The sequence below is a fragment of the Harmonia axyridis genome, chromosome 2 (genome assembly GCF_914767665.1).
Source record: "Harmonia axyridis chromosome 2, icHarAxyr1.1, whole genome shotgun sequence".
Lineage (NCBI taxonomy): Eukaryota > Metazoa > Arthropoda > Insecta > Coleoptera > Coccinellidae > Harmonia > Harmonia axyridis.
Window position 1 is genome coordinate 50136202 of NC_059502.1, and position 24131 is coordinate 50160332.

General features: G+C 33.9%; 1 protein-coding gene and 1 long non-coding RNA gene across 3 annotated transcripts in view; one reads left to right on the forward strand and one right to left on the reverse strand.

Moving 5' to 3' along the window:
- LOC123671918 (beta-1-syntrophin) overlaps window positions 1-24131 on the forward strand; it is a 272357-nt gene that overhangs the window by 109852 nt on the left and 138374 nt on the right. The gene's annotated exons all lie outside the window — the stretch shown is intronic.
- Window positions 5840-24131, reverse strand: part of LOC123671919 — a 46546-nt gene continuing 28254 nt past the window's right edge. The window contains exons 1-5 of one of the 2 annotated variants that reach the window (XR_006746197.1): window positions 18333-18347; window positions 17877-18241; window positions 13058-13118; window positions 11095-11412; window positions 5840-6086 (exon numbers count right to left, since the gene is read on the reverse strand). This is a non-coding gene — a long non-coding RNA (uncharacterized LOC123671919). Of the gene's footprint in view, window positions 6087-11094; window positions 11413-13057; window positions 13119-17876; window positions 18242-18332; window positions 18348-24131 lie in introns of those variants that run through there. The other variant, XR_006746198.1, reaches the window with a different exon arrangement.

Consider the following 24131-nt stretch of genomic DNA (forward strand, 5'->3'; position numbering starts at 1 on the left):
CGGCAAAAATTATTTGCAGAATTCCACAGAAACTACCCCGAACTCCAAGTTTCTGAGCAAAGAGTAGCCGACCAATACCGGGTCACATTGAGAAATAAACTTGTACACGATGAGAAACTTAACACCACAAAAAATGAACTGAGGCTATAGAATAGGAACCTCACAAACGACGAAACAACAATTGAAGAAAACTACGATTGTGATGAAAACCAACACAACATCAATGCACAAATGAACTCTCAGGAACAAAAAAAACGCAGATGTGATAGCAATAAGTGATGCTCAACGACGGAATATATATACTGCACCCGTCGAAAATCCAGAAGAAGACCAAAGAGAACTACTGGAGCGGTTATCTGCCACAATGAATAGATGCGTTATAGATTTTGAGGGCACAGATCCATTGAGACGACCGATTCTGCCAAGATCGAGAACATCCAAGAAACTATCTCATCTTCTGATCATGATCAACAAGGAGATTATACCCAAGTATCTTTCTGACTACCATTATCTCGAATCATTACACCTCATCATATACTGTGCAGCATTTTCAATAGCAACAGTGCTAGGTGTGAAGCCAAAACCTAAAAGTCAGCAACCAGCCAGAGAAAAACAACAATGGTTGTTTCATAGCATAGTTCATAGCATCCGCCAAGATATTTGGAGGCTCACCCAATTTGCAAAAAGATCGCCGTCTAGAAAACTATAAAAAATGGTGAATATAATAATAGATCGTCACCGGCAACATACAACGTATGATCCAAACAATGAAAATGCTCAACAAATTTTAGACACACTGAAACAAAAACTTAGTGTGTCCTCCGAAAGACTCAAAAGATACAATGAGAGCTATAGAAGAAAACAGGATAATATGATTCTTGAAAACTCCGAAAAAAAATTCTATAGAATGTTAAACAATAATATGTCAGCAAGACCAGGAAGTTATCGAACCGTCGAGGATATTGAGAATTTTTGGACAGATCAACTAGCTACACTAACCCCCCGCAACTCCGAGGCTGATTGGATAAGAAGTGAAGAGAAAACCTATGTGACAATAGAACACATGCTGCATAACGAGGTTTCTATAGAAGAATTCCATGAAATATTGAAAAACACAAACAATTGGAAATCACCCGGCCCAAATGAAATCCACAACTTTTGATTGAAAAAATTTTGGTGTATACACGGCAGGCTAGTTGAAACCTTAAATGTTGTTATGAGTAATACAACGGAAATGCCCAAATTTTCAACAACAGGGACCACTTACCTCTTACCGAAGGATCTGTAACACAAAGCGGATCCATCAAAATACAGACCAATTACATGCCTACCAAAAATATATAGAATCATCACATCATGTTTAGCATCTCGTATCTACAAACATTGCGAGACAAATAACATAATGACAGCACAGCGGAAAGGATGTTCCAAGAATGCACTAGGATCGAAGGAACGGATGATAATAGATTCCATCATATGCAACCAAGCCTTCAAAAAATCTTTTTATGACATATTCTGACTATAAGGAGGCCTTCGACTCTATTCCACTATTCTACCTGCTTTGTAGGTTATTCCAAGCTCGACTGTGCCTTTCAAGTAGCGGAATATCCTTTTCCTACAACTGCTATGAAAAGTAGCGGTTTCTTCATTGCTTACTCAATTTCAAAACTATGTATTACTCATACTGTGGGAAATATTATTTCTCACGGCACTTTGCCCACACGCAAATAAATTAGCACATACTGTCAACGAAGGACATTTTGATTTGAATCAAGTCCATTACTTGAATTATTGAAATTTGTGCAGTTGTAGGAAAGTATAGTGTGCAACATGTGGAGAATAGTATATTGTGCAACAAGTGGGGAAAGTCAAACTTTTCTCGCGAGTGTGGAAGTTTGTGGCACGAGCCTGAAAGGCGAGTCTCGCAAACACACGAGCGAGAATAGGACTTTCTCCACACGTTGCACACTATACTCTTCCTACAATTGACAAATTTCAACAATTCAAGTAATGGACTTGATTCAAAGCAAAATGGCCTTCGTTGACAGTATGTGCTAATTTATTGGGTTTCCATAGAAACGACTCGAAAGCTCAATTTCATTGGTCTACCAAGCGGGGTGTGGGCAAAGTGCCGTGGGAAATAATATTTCCCACAATATGAGCAATACATAGTATTTAAATTGAGTAAGCTATGAAGAATACGCTACTTTCCATAGCAGTTGTAGGAAAAGTCCTTTTCTCGCTCGTGTGTTTGCGACATCACCTTTCAGGCTCGTGCCACAAACTTCCTCACTCTCGAGAAAAGTTGTACTTTCCCCACTTGTTGCACAATATATTATTTCACTCTTGAACAGTCAGAATTGGAAGGATTTTCGAGCTTTCTTGGAACTACACTTACTGCAAAAGCAATGTCTGGTCGTGTACCGGTTATCAGGTACATTAAAGCACCGCCTGCTTCTCTATAAGGAAAAGTGCAATTCAATTCATCCTCATCTTCTTTCCCTAACTGAATGCTTCCTTCGACTATAGGCGTTGAAACAGGCTAAGAGTCCTGAATACCAAATCGCTCCAGTATTTTATTAGTGTAATTCATGTGATTGATTCACTTGGACAATTCCAGCTCCTTTTTCTATTTCTATGCCAACAAAATATGATGCTGGTGTTATTGTGATTTTAAAATATTACTTCAAACTCAGCAAGAATTAGTTTTTCAAATTTTCATTTGTAGAATCTATAACCCAACATCAACATAAAGGGCCAGTAGCAGCAGGTTTTTCTCATTTTTCTTTATCTATGTATAAGCAGGGATCAGCATCAGATCTTTTGAAGTTGACTATTTGAATGAAATCACTGAATCTCTGTTTCCAACACCTTGGTGCCTGCTTACTATCATCTTCGCAACCTTGAGGTTACAGTGAATTTTTCATTTCCCACGTACAATTTTCTTGCAGTGATTTTATCTCGATCCATAGCTAAAATCTAATTTTCTTTTTTCATTGCAAGATATCGCCTCTTTATAGGATAATGGTTCTTTAGGCTCATTGACTGCTGCTACCATGTTGAAGTATAATAAACAGATATTTTCAGATTAAAATAATAAATAGGACCTTGTTTTTTTGCGACTGATTTATTCAATCAATACAACTGAAATAACTTCCATCTATGTATAAAGAAAAAGGAGACAAAAATAGCTTTCTTCCGACGGTTGGTTTACCGGGGGTTGCAAACCAATCGCTTCACACAGTGATGTCTGCGCTTCAATGAATATACAATGTAAAGAGCTCCTTTTTTTAGTCCTGGGAATATCAAGTGAGATGTAAGCTTGATGCTACTATTTGAGAATCATCAATAACAATAACTGCTCTTTATTCAATCTAAAAATATCACAATTGATGTAGATCACGTCACAAATTCATAACTTGAATACTTGAGTTACTTAAAGTCTCTTTCAACCATGAACCATGAACTCTCCCTGTGAACCCATGAGCTCTGTATGTAGGCATAATTTGGTTTTTTCATTCATAAAGTGAAAATTTGGAACAAATACATTATATGAGTTTTTCCCCTGGTATTATAAGCATGATTAAGCATTAAAATTTCGTAGTTAGTGAAGTTTTAGATTACATACATTATGCACGCATATATACATATACAGGCAGTAAAGTGTTGATATATTATTTTCCCTAAACATATCTCTACATTCTGCATAATTCGCTATATTTCAGTTTGAAGACAGTTTTCAAGCATTTTTTTTGAATGATGAGGACTTGTTCAGCATCAACAGAATTTACCCAGAAGATGAAACCTGAGTCAGGAGTGTACGTAGGTATGGTATGCTGTTAGGGAAGTACTGATCAAATTGTTTTTGTTAAGATCCTTGAGGCATAGCATTACTTCGCGAGGCTAGGTGTTGAGGGCCAATTCGAATCCCGATTTAAATGAATGATGGCATGCTGATTCTTCTCTTTAAATATTATCAATTTGGTCTTGGTGATGTTCATTATGAGATTATTGTTCCCGACCCATTGTTCGAGGTTTTCCAAATCTTTTTCAACTCCTGCTTTTCATTCATCTGGAGTGGAATCAATGCAGATTACTGATACATTATCAACAAACGATAAAGAAGAAAATAGTATATTGTGCAATAAGTGGGGAAAGTCCAACTCTTCTCACGAGTGTGGAAGTTTGTGGCACGAGCCTCAAAGGCGATGTCGCAAACACGAGTGACAAATAGTCTTTCAACACATGTTGCACACTATACTTTTCCTACAACTACACAAATTTAAATAATTCAAGTAATGTACCTAATTCAATTCAAAATGGCCCCTGTTGACAGTTTTTGTTTATTTCTTGCGTTTCCATTGAAACGACATTTGCAACATTTGGTGGGAAACAACGAACAAACGGAGTCAACAACAGAAGCTAGTCGTTCATTTGTGATTTCGGTAGGCAGACCCTAACCACGTAGACAGCTATAGCTCCTTGAGTGATATCTGAGACCAGGAATAAACTTATAGAGGAAACAATGGGGGGAATTGTTTGAAAGCATAGAAAAAGTATTAGAACACATTCGTCAAGGAGAAGCTCTAACCGTTGACAAGTATAATCGGATGTTACTTTGAGGAAAAAGTTTGAAAAGATTATATATAAGGGGACCTACTATTGATCTTTGGGGAACTCCTCATCTACATGCAAGGCCTTCAATATTATTTGATGGCCATTTTTTTCTCTTTTTCAAGTATGCTTGGAAGAGTTTTGACGTTATTTTTTATACCACATCTTTATTTGCAGTAAGATATCGTGATTCACTTTATCAATCTCTTTGGTCAAGTCCAAGATATGTTGTTAACTGATTTTTATTTAAAGATTTTATTTCAGATTTATGAATTCGATGTGATGCAACTATGGTTAATTTGCCTTTTCTGAATCCACATTGTTGTTCTTCTTAAAAACAAATTACTCTATCGGAAATTATTCCTTCAAATACTTTATTAACATTTGAAAGTAGAAATATCGGAAATTGCCTTTCTCTCCTTTTTTGAGAATCGGTTCAACCCAAGTTTCTTTGAGGGCTTGTGGATATTATACATATTGAAACTTTTGATTTATTTTATGTGTTAAGGATATTATGAAGGGTTTTCTAATGTAAGGTTCTATTTTGAATAGACTGCTATCGGAGCAGTAGTCGTTTTTGTCATATTTCAATGTGGACATGGCAAGATGTAATAGTAGAATATTAAACTGCGGATATCTATAGGTTAACTTAAACATAAAGTAATTCGCTCTTAGTGTTTTTTGAAATAAAATGAATGAGTGATGTCATTTTTTGGAATCCTTTTATTCTATAAGTTCAGCACAACGTGGGACATGGAAATACTAGAGATTTCACGTTTCTATTATCAAATTACAAAAAACAAATTCGATGATGAAAGAAATTAAAATGTTACGTATTGAGAAACAGTTTTGTAGTCGGATTCAAAAGACACCAGTTGTGGTGACTGTAATGATCAATTTAGTTCATTTTTGATTACATCATAGCTTCGAAACAAGTTGATCTCTGGATTAAACTTGGAAAAACATATCATTAATTTTTTGAGAAAGGTGCCAAGATTAAATCTGAAGTTCCTCATTTTTCTATGGTTATATCTTCATTTTTATAGAGTCTTGATTGATAATGTAATTTCTGAGTTCAAAATAATTCACAAACTAGTACAATTATTTCATTACTGTAGAATTAATGGGAAGTAAACAACCAAATCATATCTACTTTTATGCTTATTTCATGATTATATATAGGTTGTAGTTTTTTTATTCAAGGGTATGAAAAACAAAACATACGTTTAGGTTACAAGAACTTTGTTGTGATACATAAAAAAACAAATGGCGATATATCAAAATAGAAGTTATAATATGCTCTTACTTATCATAAAAGGAATAAGATATTTTTTATTATCTTTGAAATGCAAAATCGTGAACAACAACGTTCCTCATAAATTTAAGGAAACTATAAAGAAAAACGTGAAGCAACTATTGTTCGATCTGGATTCCATTTCATTTGTTACTGGCATCGAGTGCTGTTGCATCACCTGAAAAAAAATTGAGATTATTTCCAAGAGAATATGGAAAATCTATTATGAAGAGTGAAATTAAATCTAAACATATAATTAAGCAGCAGAAACCGGTATCTCTTTACATTTCATGAATGCATCAATATATAATAAATATTGTAGAGATGGCAATGATTAATTTTGTTATGAGTTTCAAAGGTAAACTAAGCTAATCTAGCAATGCTTATGAATTTTCAAATGTTATCACATTAATAAACCAGATTATAGTACCTAGTTATTACTCAGTTTATTTCTACACCATTCGAGTCGCATCTTTTGATTATTTTACATATTCAACTTAACAGCGAACTGGGTGATATAGGATATACAACATAACAAAAATTTTAAATATATTTTCTATAATACGTAGGATTACGTTCTTTCCAGAGAATTTAGAGGTGTTTCAACTCACAAGAAACCTATAAATTTATTGATCGTTCGTTCAATGGACAGATAGCTCCATCATTTCGCAATGTTTGTATTTTTCGAATTTTAAGACGGGATTCGCCTAAAACGTTAAGGTTCGACCAAGTGTTGACGAATTCGAGGTCAAATTCAAGGATGTCTGGCACGACTACTCCCGATCGAAAAGAGTTGAGTTCGTGAATGGCCAAAATTCGACTACGGGTTCCTAAATATGGTTGTTCCAATTTTTGTTTATGTTGTTAATATCAAAACTGTGAATTCAATCGAGATGAAAATTCATTCTTGAATTTAGATTGATAATACAACGCCTGACGCAAAATATTATGTTGATCGCTTAAACACTCATAGAAACTTCGAAACAAATATCGAAAAAAAATTACTCAACATTTCCATGGCCATAAAACTGATGAAGATCAGTTTCTGTGAAATATCAATATTTATTTCAGAATATCGTAAGAAAAAACCTAATATTTCAGTTACAACTCTTCTGACCCAGTTGAAATTTTACGTGTATACATATTACATAGAATGGCAATATAAGGTTTAGTGTGAAATTTCGTGTTCATAATGGCTTCAGAACCATAGAAAAGCAGAATATAAAAAAAAATTATAGGCGAGCGCTGACATTGACTTGAAGTTTTTGAGCTCTCATTCATTTATTCGCCAATTTCATCCTTGGATACCACACATACCTATATGCTCGTATTGTGTAGGTTTTAGAGGTGCTTTCCCATTTTGTCTCTTGAGTCGCGTTTTTGATTACCACCAATTAAAATATTGGCAACTACAGATTTTCTTTCTCTTTGATTGGTCGGATTTTCTCTGTTATTGCTTTGTGAATTAGAAAATCCGTCAGGTTTCTCAATTTATTAGTTGTTTTGGCCGTTTTGGGTTGGTTCTTTGTCGTCTTAGGGTGGTCATTTTTTTTTTATTGCTGAGCTGTTGTGGTGTAGAAACCTTTCAATAAATAAAACAGAAAAATGAGTATGAACCATGAGAGCGCATAACACAACACAAGATAGATTTTTTGTCTGTTTATGTGTACACTTTGGTCCAATAAAAGGTTTCAATTCGAATAGCTCGCTATCTGGACAGCTTTCGCTTTTGAAGCTGTCCTCTTTTGACATTTGACAATAAAAGCTATGCTATTACTATGAAAATGAAAGGATACACGCTTCAACAAAGCATTGAAATATTGAAATTCACTACAAAAATGGTGAGAATTTCATAGTCAGAGTTCGCAAAACTAAAGCACTTTTGAAGCACCTTCTCGACCGGCAATAGTAAAACTGATGGTAAAAATTTGAGCTATTGGGACAAGTTTGTGATGTGAAGAATTGAAACCGTGTGCGTAAAAAAAAGTGAGAATATTGTTGAAAAGCGTCTCCATCCTCAACGAATACCTGTTTGATTCGGTTTTTGGTCCTTTTGTGTGAATAGACCTCACATATTCGAAAATAAGGCTGGTACAACGGTTACAGTGAATGGATTACGCTACCGATATATGATTAATGATTATTTATGACCGAAATTGGAACATATTGATGAGCGCTACATGCCACACAACCAATTAAATAATAGAAATTTTGTAAAAAGCTTCGAGGCCGTGTTATTTCTTGATGCTGAAGATGGTTACAGTTGTCTACTGAGACCTTTTCATTTAATACATATGGAAGATATGGTCTATTCCAATGCTCCACTATCCATTCAAGACCTCAAAGATTAAATCTCGTTTTCCATAGTTAATGGCATATCTGCCTCTGTACAACGAAATGAAAATCCAAAACATCTCAGACATTTCTCATACTCGTATTAAAATGGAACTTCTTATTCAAAAACCCTTAAATTCCTCCAAAGTTTTCTTAGAATATGTTTTGGTTCTAGGGAAATGAAATTATGCAGGAAGCTGGAAATTCTTATTTTACATCTACATGCAATATTTTATCCCGATCGAATCTGCAGTTTTGAAATATACAGGAAAATTGAATTTCGAACAGCCATATTTACGGAACTAACTTAACCGCCAACTCCAATGAGTTCGGAACCTACCCTGAACATTTCTAGGCCAACTTCTTCGTTAGTTTATTTCTCGTTGCTAATAAGACACGAATCAGAGAAATTGATTCAAAAGAATATACAGGGTGTCCGGGGAATAACTGTACATACTCTTACCAGAGATAAAGTTGGACTAGCTGATTACTGATTGACTGTAAAAAATTAATTTCTGGATTTCCCTAGAAAGATACAGGGTGATTTTCCAACTTCATGAAAATACTTAGACCATCATAAAATCCAAACTTATTGACGAATAGTATTGAAACTTGGGAGATTATTGGTACATGCTAAGGTCGATTCAGAACTATATCAATTTTTTCATTATTCCAGGGCCGGACTCATTAATCTTCATTTAAAGTGTTCAGGGTAAAAAAAACACTTTGTATTTCGAATTACAAATAATTGATTCGATTTTTAGAAAGAAGCTAAATTATGCTTCAATTTGCGGTATCGCTTAAAGTTGTCACATCAACAATTATTTTTTTATGAATTTTTGAATTTGGATAAAGTTCGAAAAATTGAATTTTTCACCATGAAGAGAACTGAAAATCTCATGTTCGAATATAAAATGCGAAAGTATTAGTAGAAAATTTTCAAAAAAGTTCAGAGCTTTAATAAGCACATTCGATAACGAAACAATAACAAATGAAACAAACTAAAATACATTGAAGAGTACCTAATAAAAACGAAAATAGGAACGAATGAATTGCAGAGTCAACGTTATTTCAGAAGTGGTTCGAAATGAAAACCATTAGCTTGTATACATTTCTCTTGCCGAATGTTCAAATTGGATACAGCCTTGCGAATCATATCGCCATTATTTCTTAAAATATCGCAACAGTTGATAATTCTGTTCATCAGTTGTTCTCTTGACTGGATTTCTTCAGAATATACCATATCCTTCAATTTTCCCCATAAAAAATAATCTAGCGGGTTGAAATCTGGAGATCGAGGAGGCCATGGAATAGGTCCTCCTCGACCTATCCACCTATTTGGATAGGTATTGTCGAGGTAACTTCTCACTTCCAAACCAAAATGAGGTACAGCTCCATCATGCTGGAAATAAATTCCTCTAATATTTATTCCTTGTAGCATGCCGGGTAAAATATTTTGTAAGAAATCTAGATAAATCGCACTTGTAAGGCGACCGTCAAACAAATGAGGCCCAATCAAATGTTTGTTTATCACATTGGACAGCAAATCACAGAGTCACTTTGTACTGAACAATATTCAGTGATGAGGCTCAATTCACCAGAGACGGTGTGTTCAATATTCATAACTCGTATATTTGGGCCGAAAATAATCCACACAGTATAAGACTGAGAAATTCACAACATAAATTTTCAGTAAATGTTTGGTGTGCTGTGATAAACAAACATTTGATTGGGCCTCATTTTTTTGACGGTCGCCTTACAAGTGCGATTTATCTAGATTTCTTACAAAATATTTTACCCGGCATGCTACAAGGAATAAATATTAGAGGAATTTATTTCCAGCATGATGGAGCTGGACCTCATTTTGGTTTGGAAGTGAGAAGTTACCTTGACAATACCTATAAAAATAGGTGGATAGGTCGAGGAGGACCTATTCCATGGCCTCCTCGATCTCCAGATTTCAACACGCTGATTATTTTTTATGGGGAAAATTGAAGGATATGGTATATTCTGAAGAAATCCAGTCAAGAGAACAACTGATGAACAGAATTATCAACTGTTGCGATATTTTAAGAAATAATGGCGATATGATTCGCAAGGCTGTATACAATTTGAACATTCGACAAGAGAAATGTATACAAGCTAATGGTTTTCATTTCGAACCACTTCTGAAATAACGTTGACTCTGCAATTCATTCGTTTCTATTTTCGTTTTTATTAGGTACTCTTCACTGTATTTTAGTTTGTTTCATTTGTTATTGTTTCGTTATCGAATGTGCTTATTAAAGCTCTGAACTTTTTTGAAAATTTTCTACTAATACTTTCGTATTTTATATTCAAACATGAGATTTTCAGTTCTCTTCATGGTGAAAAATTCAATTTTTCGAACTTTATCCAAATTCAAAAATTCATAAAAAAATAATTGTTGATGTGACAACTTTAAGCGATACCGCAAATTGAGGCATAATTTAGCTTCTTTCTAAAAAGCGAATCAATTATTTGTAATTCGAAATAAAAAGTGTTTTTTTTACCCGGAACACTTTAAATGAAGATTAATGAGTCCGGCCCTGGAATAATGAAATAATTGATATCGTTCTGACTCGACCTTAGCATGTATCAATAATCTCCCAAGTTTCAATACTTTTCGTCAATAAGTTTGGATTTTATGATGGTCTAAGTATTTCCATGAAGTTGGAAAATCACCCTGTATCTTTCTAGGGCAATCCAGAAATTAATTTTTTACAGTCAATCAGTAATCAGCTAGTCCAACTCTATCTCTGGTAAGAGTATGTACAGTTATTCCCCGGACACCCTGTATAACGTTCTAAATTTACAGAATGTTCTTTACTTACTTGGAATATTTTTCGATGTTCAGAGATATTGTCATTAGTGGTACACTGCCCCACAGTTGGAACATTTCCGTTCCTTCATTAGAAGGCAGCACACGATACCAACAGGGAAACAGCAGATGGCGAGACAAATTGCGCAACACCCATACTCGTCTTCCAGAATGCCATTTCTGCACGATGGACAACCGCCTATCACAACAACTGTTGGTTGCTGTGCTTGACCAGCTTGAGGCTGTACGGTTTGTGGTGCACCTTGTAGATCAGGATACGGATTCATTCCAGGGGGTGGAGCTCCTTGTTGAGCCGAAGGCATAGGATAACCTGAAATTCGATCATTTCTTACAAGAGGATCTGAGTGCCAAAGACATGTCAAAGTGAGATTTTGAGTTCACAGATATAATTTTGATTGAAGAAAATATTGAGTAATCAACATTTGATTCTTTGATTTTCAGAGAAACATTTTCCGTTAAAACTGACTAGACCCGGAATGATACAATTCTTTACATTTATAGTTTATGTCTCAGTAATTTTGTGAATGAATAAATGGTTCTTCTATAAGACATTTGATATTGATATTAAAAATAGGGCATATTTTAAGAGAAATCAATAGAAGTTTATTTCATATCTGTATATCTTCCATAACTTCTCGAATTCCATTTCTTTAGGTTTGAATCGATTGTGAGACATTGGCATAGACCTTATTGTTCACGTGCTCCCATAGAAGAGAGTCTGAAAATCACGAGATCTCTTTCGTGAATTCTTTCTTCAAGATATAACACGGACAGGAATGTCTTATTTTCAAGATACATAGATGAGGAATCAGTTTACACCAGGGTTTTCTTCAGCAGCAATATTCTCAGTTATACTTGGGCAACTCATATGGTTTCGATTCTCCACATCACTTCATTGTCCCAGACTTTTCCACAAGTTTCACTATTGATGGTCGAAAAGCTGCTTCATGACTACCCAATTTTACCATTTTATAGTGAATTTCAACAATTTCAATGCTTTGTTGAAGATTGTGTCGTTTCATTTTTGATAATTTTTACTTGTCCAATGTTGACAGCTTCAAAAGTGGGGGGACTGTCCAGATATCAGGCTTCACAAAATGAATCATCTTATTGGAATACCCTGTACTATTTGAGCTGATTAATAAATTATTAACGGATGACAAATACTTTGTCATCGAGAAATCGGAGTATTGAATTCGGAATTTTTCAAACGAGAGGTCAACAATTATTGAGTCACTTAGCAACGCACGCTCAATAAGACAAAGCAGTAGGTATATTGCACGTTATTTTCTATAATCAGAATTTGTTTTAGATATACCTAAAACTACCTAAAATGATGCAATATTTCATCAACTCATAAGCAGAGTTATGAAAACAAAAAGATTACTGAATAAAAATATCCCAAAGCAAACTAAACATTTGAAAAAATTGAAACTCCAACAAGGTAAAAGTAGGACAGTTGGAAAACCAATAAAAAGGTAGGAAAAACTTTCAATCACTCCAGGAAGTGACAAATAAACCAAATATCAAAAATTAATATAGGTATTCTAATGATTGAAATTATTCTTTCGAGAAGTAACTGTTGTTTATTGCCTCTAAATAAATGGCCGTCATCATGAAGACCTAGGATCCTTCAGCCCTTTAATTTACATTTTTTTTAATACTTAAAAATAATACACTTTATAACATATACAATACTTATTTAAAATTCTTCAGAATTTTAATGAATGATAATATTATCATCTTATGAAAATATTTTGGTTGTACTAGCTGCTATAAATTATATCATTGTTATTCTGTTTGAATGTGATAAAAATTTTATTTCAGCAGATTAGAGTTGAGGCTTTGTTGCATCATTTATAAGGTTGATTCATAACTAGCGTTGAGTATAGGTGATTTACTCACACTGGGAATACCGAACTAATTAATTTCTTATCGAAGAATAATATATTTACCTGGATACGATGGTGGTGCTCCTTTGTCCATGTTTAATTAACGGCAAATATTATTCTTCAACTGTAAAAAAAAAATAAAATTGATTCAATATTTCTAAAGCAGACAGTATTGACAAAAAGAGGTGATCAATGGTCGCGTATTCCACTGAACCACAATGATACCGTAAAATAAGTGATTTTTCTTCACTTTTGAATGTTTTATTTTGTGCTGATAGACTATATTGTTTTTGAACACGGTTCTGTAGTTTATGTAACAAAATCTAAGGTCATTTGTAATTGTTATTGTAATCGTATCGTTTCATCTTGAATTCGATTAAATAGTTAACTTGTTTTTGCGATCATTAACTATTTTTCTGAGAAGTAACAATTACATATGAATATGAAGCCAACAATTTATCATACATAAAAAGGCACTTCATTTTTTCATCCGATAAACTTTTATTTGTTACGAAATCAAAATTGCTTGGAAATTTAACGAACACAAACATGACAAGCTATGCTTTATTCCTCTTCGTCATACCAATTTTTGAAACGCTAAGAAAAAATAAAATAGTTCATTCAACAATTTCGTAATTGTGAAGTAATTGTTCAAGACAGAATCGAATATTTCGATTTTGATTGTCTTTATCAATGAAAAAAATAAGGTCTCTCATTTTGCTGTCAAAATTTTCAATTTATCTGAAAATTTGTTGCTTTGACCGTCTAGGTCTAGGTGAATAATTTGTCGAAACAAATGTCTTGAGTGAAAATTGCCAAGTAACAAACTTGAATAAAATCATAAGACCATTTCCCGAGGAAACTATTTCACGAAATAGAATGAAAGTAACACAGTTTTATTAGAATTGAATTTTATGACATTCTTGAAAAATTTGTGGCTGAAAAATTATCTGTTTTATGGATTTCTAAATGACAAAACGCAAAATAAAGTAGATAATTCAGTACTGAAGGGAATTCAACTCATAATACGGAGTTGAAGGAGGTTCAATGGAAAAGGAATTGATGAAATTTTCCATCATTTTAAAGTAATATTAGCCAATGCAGTATTCACTTTTTTATTTTCTCTTGATGTTCAAACCAGTGATCATAATAAATAGCATAGGTTACACCAAAATTATAATCACAACATTATTATGCACATCTGATGTGATGGAATGAAATATTTTTGGAAATATTTGGCCTTATTCTTTCTTTGATTGAAAATAATATGAGTGACACTGTTGAGTGAAAATCTTGTGGTGTCAGTTTCGGTGATGATGAAGATTAATAAATCACTTTATGCACTTAAATTAAATCATTAAAAATGAAAATTTATAAAATAAATATGGTCATTGTATTTTTTATAAATATTTTCATTCAATAGATTCAAGAGCGCCCAAAATCATATCAGACGAGAAATTGAATGATATCTAAGAGAATAGGTGAATGAAATAATTCATTATAAGAAAAACTGGAAGAAACATTGAGACTGCATTCAAATAATAAGATTGATGATACCATCGAAGAAGAAACGTCGAATTGAAAAATGTTTAACGTCATCGGGTTATTGACTTCATAAACTTTCTTCTGTTCAAAAATATATAGTCTCTATGAAGTGTAATAATATGTTCAAGTGAATAACTACATTAAATCATGTGTAACTTGATACTTTCCCAACAAAATACAAATTGAAAATTGCAGTACATAAACGTGGAATATGATTTAACGTTCTCTTCAGTTCTGTATACAGTCATTAAAAACTTCTAGTGGTGATAATACATATTAACGTTTAAATTAAGATGAAGTTACGATTCGAAAGATTTGTTTGCACATGGCAGGAAAATTTTCTCTGTAGTTGAGAAATATAATCTTTTGCAGTTTTAACTGTTTCAAGAAAAATTTTCAGTCATATTGGAATTCACCGAAGTTTTAGATGTAAAATGCGTAGAATTTGAGAATAAAAAAAAATCTCAATCAACCATCCAGAGCTTTGTTTGTGAGCTAGCCTGAAATTGAGGAGAGATATAGGTGTATGTATTCTGCAAAGATGTAATTGGTCAATGAATGAAAGTGCGCCATGATGGTCTTGGCCTAACGTCAGTGTTTTTTTCATTTTTGAAGAAATTCAGCTTGAATTTTTCTGACCCGCTTTAAACCTCAAATTTAACACGAGTCTTGTAAATGATATTTTTTACATTCACTCTATTCCGCTCGGTTGAATGTACCTGAAATATAAGGTTTTGTTTTTACAGTTTTTGGATATTCTTCTTGAATTTGTATGGTTCTACACTAGCTATCCACACCAAATTTTGCAAGAATGATGTTATTGTTATTTTGAGTGAATCGAGGGGTAAAATTACAAATCGATTTGATCTGTAATGACGGATAAACTTGGTATTTCTTTTCCATTATCTTTCTTGAATCTTCTTTGGTTCTGGTGATGTGGTCATCTTGAAATTTTGCAGGAGCTTGTAATTTTCATTCCAAATCAAAACCCAAATTCTCAACTCCATCGGTTTTGTCTATACGAAAATAAGGGGTGATTCAAAGTATAAAATTGATCGAGATTTGTTGCTCGAAAACTCTTCCAATTTGAAATAATAATACCCAATAAAATAACTTCAATTATACTATTTTATTAAGATTTGGGAACCAAATATAAATCAAATAACTTTCGAATTTCACAGACTAGGCTGATTTTTTATCTCGAACGATCCCAAATGTTTATTATCCGGAATAACAAAACAACTTCTATGACTGTTCTATTCATGCTCGAGTGAAGAATTTTGTTGAAGGTTCCGATATAATGTGGCAACATCCAAATTATTTTCGGACCAAGGTCATGACGTAACCATTTAATTCTTACAGAATGGAATTCCTTTATAATAGCTCCGACCATTCAATCATTTTAATGATCGTGCTCCAAAAAATAATCGTAAAAAAATCAACATTCATGGAACTCTCAATAACATATTTCATACTGTATTCAAAAAGTATCTACTGCAATTCTCGTCACCATCCTTGAAATTGTTTTTCTTTTTTGGTTTTTTTCGTCTGGTATTCGGATAAAAACCTACCTACTTCACAACATTTTATTTTGTACTTGATACCAAATGAATACGATGCACGAAAGCTGAGTGAAAAGTCGAGAAAAAGTTGCGAAGTTTGGTGAAGCATGCTCTAGCATTGTTCAACAGTATTGTTGTACAATAGCATTATTTTTCTGTTAGCAAATTTGACCAAAGGCAAAGTTAAAAGTTTCGAAGTTGTGAGATGCAAATTATTGTAAATGCAAATTGCACTCTAAATTTGTTTAACGAATTTCTTGCAGAAATGTCGCACGGTTTCGCCCATCTCTAAATTCAACAGATAACTGATAAGTTCTTTTCTTCAATAAAATAGGACAGTTTCATGGCGATAATCGTGGTTAAATTCATAGGAACAATAACATGAAGAATTCTCAATGATGATTCTTAAATTGCAGGTACAAATGAAAATGATAGATTTCTCGGATAATTTCAAGAAAATGTTTCAAGAACTAGAGCTCACAAACGCGTTATTTTAGAGACACTGGGTGTTGAAGGTTTTGTTTTTTTGCGAATTTTTTTTTCTCATAGCACTTTCCCTTCATAACATAGGTACTCATTAGACTTAAATTTGGTATAGATATTCCAATTTGAAGTTTCCATCATGTGATATGCTAATTTCGAATGCAAATCTAAAGGGTGATATTTTTTCTAGAACAGTGCTCGCTTTTTCCTTCCAAGCTTTTTTTTTTAGGTGGACCACTGGTAGTTCAAAAAAATGCAAAAAGAAACTCTGGTTCATCACTACACTTTTTGGTTTCTTGTAGTTTCGTCGTATCTGCTATCGATTTCGGGAAAAAACTTTCAAACAATTCTCTAGTAATTCTCAGAAAAATCGAAATTTTTATGAGGAGCCAGTAAGCTGTGATGAATAAATTGATTACAAGTTTTGGTACTTATTTAATCAGTATGTAGCAACTATTAATGAAGATTCGATTATCATTAAAAAAAAATAGGACTACAAGAAACACTCCGTATCTCGAAAACAAAGTGTTTGCGGGCCCATGTTCATGAGACTTTTTTCTTTAATTTATCCAAAGAATCTCTCATTTTCCTCCAATTCAATGATATCCTATAGCTATATAATGAAAAATAATAGAGCGCAATAAAATAAAAAAATTCTCGATGATGAATTTCAGTTGAAAAGGTGATAGCAGTATCTATTTGGGAGGTCCAGGAAATCAAACCATGAAGCGGATTATTTTTAATCCTTTTATCATTTGCTGATAAAAAGGATTTCAGTGGAAGTGAAAATCGCTTGTTATTTAATATCGACAACATCCGTTCGGATGCCAAATTTTTGGAATTGAATTATGCGGAGCAGCTGCAATATTCAAACTGAAAATATAGAAGAACTTAAATGTTTTTTTTTAATAAGCCGCCTTATCATATCTTGGTGAAGGTATTATTAGGATCCATGTTAATTTCAACTTCACAGTAAACAGTTGAGTAAGTCATTAAACAACTCATTATCAAGCTTTATGGTGACCATCCTTTGTGAACTCACCTATCGAACCTAAAAAAGTCCAATAGAACTCGGTAAAAATTAATGAAACGATAGTTATTCACTGATTATGTTGTTGATTTCCACAGGTAATATACGAAAGGAGCATACAGCATGTTGCTACCTTATAAACCGAACAAACAAGCATCACCATCAGACACGGCATCACCGAAAAACAATTGTTCGAGTCGAATCAAGAAATAACGAATAAATGCAGATATTTCATATTTCCTGTTATAAAATTCATGTTTACCTTCGTGTATAATGATCTGAACACCCACTTTTCAACACAAAATTCGAACTACGCACAACTGAAACGCCCCACTTCCATTATAATACACAAATTATAAAATGAAAAGAGCCCGGACCACTCTGACATGAGCAATGCACGGCGACAGAGAGACTACTCACATCGATTCGTTCGAGGTTTGGCGAAAATTTCTTCTGGCGTCCGACGCTCAATAATAATCCACCAAGAACTTCTCACTCATGATGAGAATGATGTCATTCAATTAGCAAATTGAACAACTAGGCTGGGTCTGGGTCACGCTGTATGGAATTGTAGGGCAGGTGGAAAGTGTATGTCGGAATGTTTGAATTCCTGTGTGGATGTTCCACCTGTAACAAAATAGTCGACCATTTCGCTATGGATGGTTGAAAAAAAAATTTTGGTGAAGCTCTCACAAGCTCGCTCGCTTCTCTTTCCTACCTTTGTTGTTTTTTTCACGAAATTTCGCCTTTAGGGACCTTCAAAACTGGAGTCCTCTAACCAGTTTTCAGAGACCTTCATGGTTCATGCTAGTTGTGTTAAGTTGTGAAACTAACTTCTTTATGTTAAATTTTGTTTCATTCAATGCGGTTGTGAGGATGCGTAGCGGTTTGAGAATGAATGCGTAGTCTGGAGCCCTGGGTATAATGTACAGGGTGGGCAAATAAGTGAGGTAAGCGGCTATATCTCAGGATCCACTCATCGTAGAGACTTGCGGTGAAAATTTTTACCACTAAAAAGTACGAGAAAACACACTTGAAATTGTTCTGAAGTTCATACCTCTACCGCTAGGGGCATAATAGCTATCGTCGAGTAGAAAAATGAATTTTACTCTGAAATGTTTCATATCAAGTTGAAGAAAAAATATCATCACTGTAATCCTTCGAAAATTCTTTATGTTTTTGAATTATCAGTTTCGATTTCACGACATCTTATGAGGGTGGGGCAAAGGGAGAAATCTGACTGATTGAAATGTCTGTAACTTCAGTTTGGGTCCACATTTTTGAGCAAATTATATCTCGTTTGAGGGACAACATCTTGTTGATTGAGAATAAGATATACTCATGATAAATTTGTTTTTGCTGCTTCGATAGGGGATGCTAAGTGAGAAGTTCATTGTTTTGTTCATTTTACTCCGAAATTTTAAATGTAATTACAGGATTTTCTTAACAGAAACAGAAGTTCCATCAAATTTGCATACAAAAACCAGCAGGTCGCATAGCGATAGCTTCAGGCGTTCTGGAGTTATGGCCGAAAGAAGATACAATTTGGTTCTTCAGTGCATCAGTTGAAGAATATCTTCTTTCGGTCTCTACGATGAGTGGATCCTGAGATATAGCCGCTTACCTCACTTATTTGCACACCCTGTACAGAGTGGGCACATTTCGATGTTATAGCACTACAACTTTTAAACCAGAGGAGATAGACAAAATCTGATACCCACTTCTCGGTCTCTTTTTCTGAGAAAATAACAAGGGTAGTATTCATTTTTGGCCACCTTCTTCTGTTTTCGAGTTATAAGCGAAAATTGGAAAAATGGCGATCTCGAAAAACATTTATATCTCCGCTAGTACTGATGATAGAGGTCTGAAATTAAAACATTGGGCACTTTTTTCAAGTAGAATCTAGTGGCGTGCTTGTCTTTCCAAAATGGTTTTTAATCACGAAGCTATGACCCAAAGTTAAGTTTTTTCTAATGGAAACACTAGGTTTCTGTGCCATTTTTTGAGAGCTTAATTTTTCCTGATTTCAAAAATATATGACATCGTATGGTTTGTAGGAATATAAATAATAGAAAATGGTCAAAAACCTTTTTTCAGTACTAAGAGTCTCAATATTTCTATAGTTTCAACTATTGATGAACACAGAAAAATTGAGCTTCCTATAACAAGAGTAGTGTCCTTCCATCAATCTGATTATTTCTATGCTTTTTACTTATTTACACAAAATTCGAATCTAGGTATATTTTACAAATTTTTCATCTAAAAATAGATTCGGAATTAACGAAAAGATCCACAGATATTGTTAGGCAATAAATTCACTGGGCCCAAAGGAATTTCTGGAAACTTGGACAAACCTTGTATAATTGAAATATTCATCTTTCTCCAAGTGACTTTGGATATACTATACCAATCCATTTCAAATAGCACATGCAACAATGCATATATGATTGAACAATTTAATTACAAAGGGAATTAGTGAAAATCATAGAAAAAAACAGATTAACGGAAGGACACTTCTCTTGTTATAGGAAGCTCAATTTTTCTGTGCTCGCCAATAGTTGAAACCATAGAAATATTGAGAATCTTGGGTAAAAAAAGGTTTTTGACCATTTTCTATTATTTATATTGATACGAACCATACGATGTTATATATTTTTGAAATCAAGAAAAATTAAGCTTTCAAAAAATAGCACAGAAATCTAGTGTTCCCATTTGAAAAAACATAACTTTGGGTCATAGCTTCATAACTGAAAACCCTTTTGAAAAGACGAGCACGCCTTTGGATTCCACGTAAAAAAGTGCCTGTATAATGTTTTAATTTCAGAGCTCTATCATCAGTATTGACGGAGATATAAATGTTTTTCGATATCGCCATTTTTATAATTTTCGCTTATAACTCGAAAACAAAAGAAGGTGGTCAAAAATTAATACTACCCTTAGTAGTCACTCAGAAAAAGAAACCGAGAATGGGGTATCAGGTTTTGTCTATCACCTCTGATTTAAAAGTTGTAGTGCAAAAACATCGAAATTTGCCCACCCTGTACACATCAGAGGTTTAAAAAATATACAGAGGCGATTCTTGAAGTACGTTAATTTTAGACTCGATGGTGTTTATCCAAACCCAGGTTTACCACATGATCAGTTCAGTAGATTCCTAGTTGATTCTCTAGAGCGGCGTCGTACCTACCATGGTCTAGGTACTTTTTTTTAGAAATATATTTCACTCTTTAATCGATTGTCCCTAGTTGCTATCACTAGTTGATTTTCATGTTCCTAGACTGCCAGTACTCAGCACAACTACATTTTATCTACCTTTTCTACGCTCCAACGTCCTTCTCTTTTCGCCTCTGTATCATATTTATTAAGTCATGACTACATAACCATCCAGGATATTGTTGGTATTTTTTATTGTAATCAATCTGATATAATGAGGGCTGTTCTGGGATCACGGCTTCATTGTGGATAATAAGGAGTGAGCTTTTTTCTCAATGAATTTGTTCGCTATATTTATTTTCCCATTTTGTAATTGGCGTAGGCTGTAGAATGTTGTAATTATTAAATAAAAAAATTAAATAAAAAATAATTATTTCTCTTTAATTATGTGGCAAATCCATTCATTCTGCCATAACTAGAACAAAATCGATCTGAGAATTTCTCAGATTCATACTGATTTCATGGTCATAATTTATTATTATATGTTGGTACTAGGAACTTTTCTGTCACTGATTTACCTATTATCTGTCAAATTTGTGACACAGAAAAAAGTTCTGCTAACCAACATATTTTTCAATGCAAAAATCACTTAACGATATTTATAGAAATAACGTGCGCTCATTTGAATTCGTGCTCTAAAGTGCTGTGTAGAAATTAGAGTTGAATTTCTGTGAGTACAAGTAGCGCTTAGCTTGTACGAAATAGTTCTCAGATTCGAAGTATGTAAACGAATGTTGACATGGTACAAGCTAAGCGCTACTTGTCACCACAGAAAATCCACCCTCATTTCTCTACAGCTCTCTTGACCACCAATTTAAATGAACGCTGGTTATTTAATTAATTTTAATAAAAATTCAGTACATTGAAGAAAATAATGTTTAATAGTCGTATCGAAGGCTCATTCTAACACTCGTTCTAATAAAAGTTTGAAGTTGTTGATTCACGAGTACCCGATGGACAATTGTCAACACTTCTCTGAGAAATAACTCAGCTAGGTCAATGTTCTTGCAAAATTGCTATCGCTTCGTTGCTTGTATAGCATGCAATGCCGTCTGTCTGAATAATGTCGTCCACATCAATATCTTTCAATTCTGGCCATAAAAAATCATCATAGCAGAGTACCCCAATCCATCCATCGTAACAGTTGCACCAGCCTCATTTTCGAATAAGTAAGGTCTAATCACACTAAGACCCCAAAAACTCGCTTGACGAGGGAAATTATTTCGATCCATTTCGAAAGTCCAATCAGCAACTATACGACGTTGCTGGTGATTGATCTGCTTGAATTTTTGTGTTAACTGAACTTTAAAAACAATGAGACATAAGTCTTTATGCAGAATACCATATAATGTCGTTTGTTGATTTCCTATTTCCCAAGATCGACAAAGATTCGACAAACCTGTGTTTTAGTCAACACTACGGGTTAAAGCAACAATATTTTTCGATTTCATAAGTGAAACATGAAAAATAAAAAAATGTCGATATAAATGATATATTAGCTGGTCTCCTTAAATGCTACACAAAACAAATTGCCCTTTCATTTAGTCAAGTTTTCAATAATTTTTTCACAGAGGGTATATTCCTAAATGGATTAAAAATCGCATCACCTATTTGCAAAAAAGGTGATAAGAACGATTGCGGAAATGGACGACCGATAGCCATAATACCAGTGTTTGGAAAGATCATGAAAGCACTATTCAAAAATTTAGATATGTAAGTTCTTGGAAGCAAAAAATGTTGTAGATTCTCGTCAACATGGCTTCAGAAAAAGTAAATCTACAGCGATGATGGAAATAGTATATGATATATTGAAAGCTTTAGTTGGATGTGAGGACGTGTCAATTGTTTGGATCTAACAAAGTGTTTTGACAGAGTAGACTATGAAATTCTGCTGAAAAAAATTGGAGTGCTGTGGGGTGAGGAGAAGAGTTCTTAAACTTTTAGGATCTCACCTGAAATACAGGTACCAGGAAGTTGACTGCCAGGGTGAAAAATGGAGAATAGAAAAAATAACTTAGGGAGTACTACAGGGTTCTGTTCTTGTTCCCGTACTCATTTTATACCTGAATTACCTCATGCAGAACAGGTAACGAGGAAAAGTAGTGACGTATGTAGATGATGCATTATTTACAGAGCCAAAGGACCAAATATGGCAGAGTGACTTTGACCACAACAAATAAACATAAATAAAATACAGGAACTTCTTCCCTATACCAAGAAAACGCCAAGTTCTGATATTTTGTTGTTGCTGGAGTTTACAATGGATGGTCTGCTTGCCTGGAGAGAATATATTGAGTCAATTTATTGTGGTTTTGACGGCTTTTTTATGGTTCGTAGAATAAAGCAGATAGTTGGACAGCAGGATGCTATACTCACATACCACACACTCTATCGCGACATATGGCATCATTATATGAGGAAATTCATATGATGCCCATAAAGTCTTCCTACAGTAAAAGAAGGTGCTGAGAGCTATAGCTGGAGTAGCTCCTGCCACAAGCTTCAAGAGTAAATTCAAACAATATGACATACTTTCAATCAGTTGCTGTTATGTGCTCGCTTGCGTATGTCACATGCACCAAAATGGGCATAGTCTGATGAGAGAAAAGGATGTTCACCAAAACCGATTTCATGGGTTTTTTAGAGGTAGATCAGTTCTCACTAATCTATCGCCTTTATTAGATACCCAATAGGATGCAGTTCACACCAATTTATCCAAAGCTTTTGACAGAGTTCATCATGTGTCACTTTTACAAGTCCTCTCGGATAATGGCGTGTGATCGAATCTATTGAGTTGGATTGGGTAATATCAGTAAGATAGATCTCAATTTTTCATTATAAATGATAGATTTTTGTCCCTTTCACAGGGTTGAATCGGGAGTTCTCATTTAAAACCATTACTTTTCATTTTATATATTAATGATATCTGCAAATGTTTTCTTCACATAAACTTCACTCGGATGACATTAAAATGTATTTTGCATTGAAAGATTCAGATGATGCTTGGTCGTTGATTTGAATAGATTTTATGAATTTTTGTTCCCTGCACTATTGGTCTTCAAAATTCAACAAGTTCAGACACATGACATTTACTAAAAACATCAAAATCATAAACACTTCTCTATATCTAAACAGTTACCAACAGTATGATCCTAGAAATAGTGAAAGGACTCTCTCTAGAGTCGAAGTGTATAGAAAAGTGTTTACGATTTTGATGTATTTAGTAGATGTTTTGTTCATTAAAAAGTAAAATAACTCATTTCCGGAAATAAGTTATTTTACTTTTTAATCATCAAGATGAATT